Genomic DNA, 8,894 nt, shown 5'->3' on the forward strand with positions numbered 1-8,894 from the left:
ATCTATCTATCTATCTATCTATCTATCTATCTATCTATCTATCTATCTATCTATCTATCTATCTATCTATCTATCTATCTATCTATCTATCTATCTATCTATCTATCTATCTATCTATCTATCTATCTATCTATCTATCTATCTATCTATCTATCTATCTATCTATCTTTTTAGATTTACAAAACCCCAATTTGAAAAATAATTCTTCCCTGTGCTTACAGCTATAATGTGACAATGGGATTGTAGCCCCGCTTGCAACATTGTTGTTATCCAAGTACACTGAGTCCTGCTAGCCAGCAAGTGCAATTAAATTGTTTAAAGTTTAAAAATGAGGGAGTATGAATAAGGCAAAATGAGCAGCCCCTGCACGGTTGGGTGAGTGGTGGAATATTGCATTGGGTAGAATATTTCCTTGGGGAATGGATTGCGTTGGGGTACCAAGCCTCCCATGGGGGCTATAGATGAGTGGTGGAATATTGCATTGGGGAACAGGTGGCGTTGGGGGACCAGGCCTTCCATGCCACTTGTATATTATTACAACTATCATCTTGTCCACTAGGGGCACCGCATTGATGGCAGCCTCTGCCACAGTCTGTCCATTTTTTCTATCTTTTTTTATTTTAGTTTCTCTTAACAGTATGTTTGGAGGTTTCTTTAGGTTTTTCAATGTGGGGGAGAGGGGTAGGGTAAGGGTGAAACTGTTTTCCAGTCACTTCCTTGCGAGGATGCGACTATTCTCCGAGTTGCGTCCTGGCCCCCCTCCTCACAGCCTACCAACTGGATTGGCGCGGCCTTTCCTGCCTGGGACTGGGGACCAGACCAGAGCTTCAGCAGTGGCACGCAGCGCTGGATTCACCGCGGAGTGAGGCGATGCATACCTGGATCGCCGTTTGAAGCTCCGGAGTGTTGGGCCTGCAGCATCAACATCACGGAGCTGCGGCTCGTAGCGCTCCCAGCGCGGGCGGCGCTGACTTTAACATCGTGGAATCCTGGGATCCCTTTGCCGAGGGAGGCCAGCGTGAATCTCCGCCCAGCGCGGCCTGTGGACTTCGGGAGCCGCGGACTCCAGTCGGACGTGGCCGATTCGGAGGTGCAAGCCGCTGAGGTTGTCCTCCCGTTCCGAAGTCGGAGTTCCATCATCCCGGCGAGCGGGCCTAAGCAGCGGGTCACCCGTAGCGGTGACTGCGGAGGGCTCGAGAAGCCCCGACCCCGGGTGAACATCAAGAACATCAGAGGAAGAGGACTGACTTTGGTGCCTTCCCTCACAGTGGGAAACGTTTGATTCTGCTGTGTGGGGATGTTTTATGTTGGACTCTATCATGTGTTGTGTACTTGTTTTATTTGTACGGCTGTATGGCGACCACACATTTCACTGTACCAACTGGTACATGTGACAATGAATGTATCTTGTATCTGGACCCACACCATCCTGGCCATACACTCATCTCCCCGCTACTTTCAGGTAGAAGGTACAAGAGCCTGAAGACTGCAACAACCAGGTTCAGGAACAGCTACTTCCCCACAGCCATCAGGTTATTAAACCTGGCTCGGACAAAACTCTGAACATTAATAGCCCATTATCTGTTATTTGCACTTTATCAGTTTATTTATTCATGCGTGTATATATTTATATAATGGTATATGGACACACTGATCTGTTCTGTAGTCATGCCTACTATGTTCGGTTGTGCTGAAGCAAACAAAGAATTTCATTGTCCTATCAGGGACACATGACAATCAACTCTCTCTTGAATCTCTTGATTCTCTTGAATCTTGAATTTGCATGTTTGTTTGCCAGCTTTTCATGACCTGAGCTACGCCAAAACGGTACACGATAGCGCTACAATTTACCATGCACCACCTTACTCACAATTGTCTTGTGGTGTAAAGTATCACGTTTTGTTCAGATTGATGTTATATTTTAAGTTATTTACATTTTTGAGAAAGTTTCAGAAAGAATTACTTGAACACTGCAGTGCCAGTTTCGCAGTTAGCAGGTATGACGTCACAATGGGATCTCATTTATATAAACTGCCCATCAACAGTGTTCCACCCAGTGCAATGAGATATTCGTTATATTGTTGTGAGGAGAGGGAGGGAGTGGGGGAGGGGAGAAATGTTATTTAAACATTGGGTTTAATGGGGGAGTGCAATAGGGCAGATATGAGGAGTGGGGGAGCAGGGAGAGGGGAGAGGAGAGCGAAGAGGGGGGTGAAGAAGAGGGGGAGGGAGTGTTGGGGAATGAGGGCAAATGAACCTCATCTATCTATCTATCTATCTGTCTATCTGTCAGTATGTCTGTCTGTCTGTCTGTCTATCTAATTAAAACTCAAATCTTGATCACTTCCGGTTTGCACTGCATATTGATTTTAGAAAAAAAACGCTACCATTTACGGCTGTGATTTTTGGCCATCTTAATCAGAGTCCTACTCCGCTGTGCACGACAAGAGGATTTTTCCCATCGATAAAAAATAAAAGATTTATTAATGTTTAAAAAATGTTGAGATTCTCTCTCCTGTCAATCACACCATGAAGGCCATGCCCCTTCTGGTGGGAGGGGGAGGGGCTATAAAACCCGGAAGTATGGACTGCCTCAGTCTCTGCAAGATGGGGGAGCGAGAGGCCACGACTCTCAGTCTGATCTGTGAATAGCACTGAACACATGTCTACTAAACTGTAAGTGGTTTTACTGACATGTGAGTGCCCTTAATGTGGTTTGAAAAAGCAAAGCAAATGTGGTGGTGGTGGTGGTGGTGGTTGGTTTGAAAAAGCTGAGCAAATGTGGTGGTGGTGGTTGGTTTGAAAAAGCTTATAATTAAAAGTGTAAACTTGACTACTTCCTGTTTTCACTCTACATTGATTTTAGAAAATATACGTTAACACTTGTGGCTGTGATTTTTGGCCATCTTACTCAGAGTCCCCCTCCACTCCACAGGTGCAGAGGATTTTTCCCATCGATGACAAATAAAAAGAGTTATTAGTGTTTAAAAAATGTTGAGATTCTCACTCCTGTCAATCACGCCATGAAGGCCCCTTCCGGTGGGAGGGGGGAACAATAAAACCCGGAAGTGTGGGCGTGGCTCAGTTTCTGCAAGATAGGGGAGAGAGAGGTCACGACTCTCTGTCTGAGCTGTGAATCAACTGAACACACTGAATGTCTACTGAAATGTGTGTGGTTTTTATGTGGTTTTTATTTGGTGTTTTGTGGTGTTTTATGTGGTTTTGTGGTGGTTTCACCCTGCTTGAAGTGGTATGAAACAGCATTTGAATTTGGTGGCCTTGCATCCTGCTTGAAACGGCATGAAACTGCATTTGAATTTGGTGGCCTTGCACCCTGCTTCAAATGGCATGAAACTGCATTTGAAATTGGTGGCCTTGCACCTGCTTGAAGTGGTATGAAACTGCACTCGAATTTGGCTTTGCATCCTGCTTGAAACGGCATGAAACTGCCCTTGAATTTGGTGGCCTTGCACCCTGCTTGAAGTGGTAGGAAACTGCACTTGAAATTGGTGGCATCAGGATAGTCCCAGCCTCAACTACCTCCTCTGGCAGCTTGTTCCATACACCCACCACCCTCTGTGTGAAAAGGTTAACTCTCAGATTCCTATTAAATTTATTCTCTCTGGTATTAACTTAAACCTATGTCCTTTGGTCCTCAATTCACCTACTCTGGGCAAGAGACACTGTGCATCTACCCGATCTATTCCTCTCATTATTTTATGAGATCTCCCCTCATCCTCCTGCGCTCCAAGGAATAGAGACCCAGCCTAATCAACCTCTCCCTATAGTTCACACCCTCTAGTCATGGAAACATCCTTGTAAATCTTTTCTGTACCCTTTCCAGTTTGACAATATCTTTCCTATAACATGATGCCCAAAACTGAACACAATATTCTAAATGCAACCTCACCAACGTCTTATACAACTGCAACATGACCTCCCAACTTCTATACTCAATACTCTGACTGATGAAGGCCAAAGTGCCAAAAGCCTTTTTGACCATCTTATCTACCTGCGACTCGACCTTGAAGGAACCATGCACCTGTACTCCTAGATCCCTCTGCTCTACAACACTCCCCAGAGGCCGACCATTCACTGTGTAGGTCCTGCTTTTGATAGACTTCCTAAAATGCAACACCTCACATTTCTCTGTATTAGATTACCAACCATTCCTCCACCCACCTGGCCAATCGATCCAGATCCTGCTGCAATCGTTCACAACCATCTTCACTATCTGCAAAACCACCCACTTTTGTATCATCAGCAAACTTACTAATCTTGCCCTGTATGTTCTTATCCAAATCATTGATGTAGATGACAAACAGTAATGGGCCCAGCTCCAAACCCTGAGGCACACCACTAGTCACAGGCCTCCAGTCCGAGAAGCAACCTTCCACCATCACCCTCTGCTTCCTTCCATGGTGCCAATTTGCTATTTATTCAGCTATCTGTCCTTGGATCCCATGCAATCTAACCTTCCAGAGCAGCCTACCATACGGAACCTTGTCGAACGCCTCCCACGTACAAAACCATGCTGACTATCCCTAATCAGCCATTGCCCATCCGAATGCCTGTATACCCTATCCCTCAGAATACTCTCTAGTAACTTTCCAACTACAGATGTTAAGCTCACCGGCCTATAGTTCCCAGCATTTTCCCAGCAGCCGTTCTTGAAAAGAGGTACAACATTTGCCACCCTACAGTCTTCCGGCACCTCTCCTGAATTTAAGGACGACTCATAAATTTCAACCAGGGCTCCCACAATTTCCGCTCTAGTTTTCCACATTGTCCTCGGATATATTTGGCCCTGGAGATTTGTCTACCTTCATACACGATGGTACCTTCAGTACTTCATCGACAGTAACCCTGACTGCTCTCAAGACACTTCCAGTGACTGCCCTCAAGACATTTCCAGTGACTGCCCTCAAGACACTTCCAGTGACTGTCCAAGTTCCTCTGTCCTACTGTCTTTCTCCTCGGTAAATACAGAGAAATACTCATTGAGGACCTTGATCATCTCCTGTGGCTCCACACAGAGGTGACCGCTTTGATTCCAGAGAGGTCCCACTCTCTCTCTCGATACTCTTAATGTACACATAATCTCTTGGGTTTATCCTTACTGGTATCCACCAGAGCTATCTCTTAGCCCCTTTTATGCCCTCCTGATTTATTTTCTAACTTTACTAAGGTTCCCGAAACTCCTCCAGGCATGCACGACCCCAGCTGCCTACACCTGTCCCAAGCTATTCTTTACCAGAGCCTCAATTTCTCTCATCATCTAAACTTCTTTCTGCTTACCTGCTTTACCCTTCACTCTAACAGGAATATGTAGTTCCTGGACTCTTGTCAGCACACTTTTACGACATGACACAATAGAAATTCACTTATCCCAGGAAGGAAATTGATCTGCCAGAACTAGGGGCCACAGTTTAAGAATAAGGGGTAAGCCATTTAGAACGGAGATGAGGAAACACTTTTTGACACAGAGAGTTGTGAGTGTGGAATTCTCTGCCTCAGAGGGCGGTGGAGGCTGGTTCTCTGGATGCTTTCAAGAGAGAACTAGATATGGCTCTTAAAGATAACGGAGTCAGGGGATATGGGGAGAAGGCAGGAACGGGGTACTGATTGGAGATACACAAAAATGCTGGAGAAACTCAGCGGGTGCAGCAGCATCTATGGAGCGAAGGAAATAGGTGACGTTTCGGGCTGAAACCCTTCTTCAGACTGATAGGGGGTGGGGGGGGTGGGGGGAGAAGGAAGGAAAAGGGAGGAGGAGGAGCCCGAGGGCGGGGGGATGGGAGGAGACAGCTCGAGGGTTAAGGAAGGGGAGGAGACAGTAAGGGCTAGCAAAATTGGGAGAATTCAATTTTCATGCCCGCCGGACGCAAGCAACCCAGGCGGAATATGAGGTGCTGTTCCTCCAATTTCCGGTTTTGCTCACTCTGGCAATGGAGGAGACCCAGGACAGAGAGATCGGATTGGGAATGGGAGGGGGAGTTGAAGTGCTGAGCCACCGGGAGTTCAGGTAGGTTCTTGCGGACTGAGCGGAGGTGTTCGGCGAAACGATCACCCAACCTCCGCTTAGCCACACCGATGTAAATCAGCTGGCATCTAGAGCAACGGATGCAGTAGATGAGGTTGGAGGAGATACAGGTGAACCTTTGTCGCACCTGGAACGACTGCTTGGGTCCTTGAATGGAGTCGAGGGGGGAGGTAAAGGGACAGGTGTTGCATTTCTTGCGGTTGCAACGAAAAGTGCCCGGGGAGGGGGTGGTACGGGAGGGAAGGGAAGAATTGACAAGGGTGTTGCGGAGGGAGCGGTCTTTGCATGGGGGGAGATGGGAAGATGTGGCGAGTGGTGGGGTCACGTTGGAGGTGGCGGAAATGACGGAGGATTATTTGTTGTATGTGACGGCTGGTGGGGTGAAAGGTGAGGACTAGGGGGACTCTGCCCTTGTTGCGAGTGCGGGGATGGGGAGAGAGAGCAGTGTTGCGGGGTATGGAAGAGACCCTGGTGCGAGCCTCATATATGGTGGAGGAGGGGAATCCCCGTTCCCTGAAGAGCGAGGACATTTCCACACCAGGGCATCGGAAATGTCCTCGCCACCTCCAATGTGACCCCACCACTCGCCACATCTTCCCATCTCCCCCCATGTCTGCCTTCCGCAAAGACCGCTCCCTCCGCAACTCCCTTGTCAATTCTTCCCTTCCCTTGCTGTCTCCTCCCCTTCCTTAACCCTCGAGCTGTCTCCTCCCATCCCCCCACCCTCGGGCTCCTCCTCCTCCCTTTTTCCTTCCTTCTCCCCCCCCCCACCCACCCCCTATCAGTCTGAAGAAGGGTTTCGGCCCGAAACGTCACCTATTTCCTTCGCTCCATAGATGCTGTTGCACCCGCTGAGTTTCTCCAGCATTTTTGTGTACCTTTGATTTTCCAGCATCTGCAGTTCGTTCTTGAATACTAATTGGAGATGATCAGCCATGATCACATTGAATGGCGGTGCTGGCTCGAAGGGCCGAATGGTCTACTCCTGCACCTATTGTCTATTCTGTAAATTGTACCTTGTGTAGGAGGAGTCAGTCAGTCTCAGTCTACCCCATGACAGGCGGGGGAGGAGTTGTAAAGTTTGACAGTCACAGGGAAGAATGATCTCCTGTGGCGTTCCGTCCTGCATCTTGGTGGATTAAAACATCCCAACTGTTGTTTAGCATCCTACATTGAGGTGGAAGAAGGGTCATGACCCAAATGGTCACCTATCCATGTTCTCCACAGATGCTGCCTGACCCACTGAGTTACTCCAGCACTCTGTGAAACGTCACCTACCCATGTTCTCCACAGATGCTGCCTGACTGTTAGAAATTTTCCAACAAAGACTATTACAAAAACGGAGGTAGAAACTGAACGAACTTTATTGTGAGAGAGAGAGTCACACAGAGCAACAATACAATACAATACAATACGGGTTTATTCGTCACATTGCACATACAGTGCAAGTGAAATGAATATGTCAGCAGCGATACAGTGAGAAAGAACACACAATACACAATAAAAATTTAACACAAACATCCACCACAGCATTCATCACTGTGGTGGAAGGCACAAAAATTGGCCAGTCCTCCTCCATTCCCCCCCGTGGACAGGACCAGCGTCCAGAGCCAGTCCATAGTTGGCTCTTCCTCACCGGAGACCGCGGCTTCAGGATGGTGTAGGCCGCAGGCCGGCGGTCGAAGATTTAAAGTCCCCGCCGCGCCGCTGCCAGAAGCACCGCAGACCGCAGGGCCGGCTGTCGAAGCTCCCCTCCTGGGGTGATGGTAAGTCCATGCCGGGCCCGCGGTAGAAGTTGGACGCGGGCCGGCAGTGGTGGCTTCTTCTTCCCCCGGGTCCCCCACGAGGGATCCCGGGCTGCGGACACCGCGCCAGCTGGAACTCTGCAGACCTCGGTTTCAGGCTGCCGGCTGCCGCGGGCCAGCAAAACGGAGCGCTCCCCTCCAGCGAGGGCTCGCCCGCTCCACACCGAGAGTCCACGCTGAGCCCAAGTGTCTGTGGGAGTCCTCTCTGAGCTAATGCTGAAAACCATCTCTTTTATACATTGATTTAGACAAAAAGCATCCAGACAAATGGTAATGAACAAGGACACTCAGAATTCAAAGGAAATAACATTTAGCTGTGGAAAGTTACACCAGAGCAAGATTAGCCGTTCTGCAAGTTCTGTGATAGACTCTTAATCTCTTGACCGAGACCTGTCAATTACTTGTGCCCTAGGCAGTTTCGGTAAACAATCTTGTGCAGACACAGATAGAATACACAAGGAAATAGTTACATAAATGTTTCCATCACTGACCCGCTGAGTTACTCCAGCACTCTGTGAAACATCACCTATCCATGTTCTCCACAGATGCTGCCTGACCCGCTGAGTTACTCCAGCACTCTGTGAAACGTCACCTATCCATGTTCTCCACAGATGCTGCCTGACCTGCTGAGTTCCTCCAGCATTTTGTGTCTTCTGTTGTAAACCAGTGCCTGCAATTCCTTGTGTCTTTAAATTATCTAAATTATATTTGAGAGGCATATTCACTTGCACTTTGACAAATAAATAAATTAACTTTGCAGTTGACATAAACAGATTGGAAGCCTGCATGCATTGAGTATAAAAGTCTTTAATGTGATTCCTGCAGGTACATTCCCATCAAAGAGGTGGCATTGCCTGTCTTATCTTTGAAGATCAGAGGAAGTTGAGGTGCTGTTTTGATCTTGAATTTCTGCCTACAATAGAACAAAACTGTAGTTAAAGACAGTTAACTAACTAACTACACATTGGACATTGTACCACACAGGTCGCTGTTGGCATGTGGTGGAGGGACAGAGCAAATGGTAATCATCATTTAACATTATTTAA

Source organism: Amblyraja radiata, chromosome 3 (genome assembly GCF_010909765.2).
Source record: "Amblyraja radiata isolate CabotCenter1 chromosome 3, sAmbRad1.1.pri, whole genome shotgun sequence".
Lineage (NCBI taxonomy): Eukaryota > Metazoa > Chordata > Chondrichthyes > Rajiformes > Rajidae > Amblyraja > Amblyraja radiata.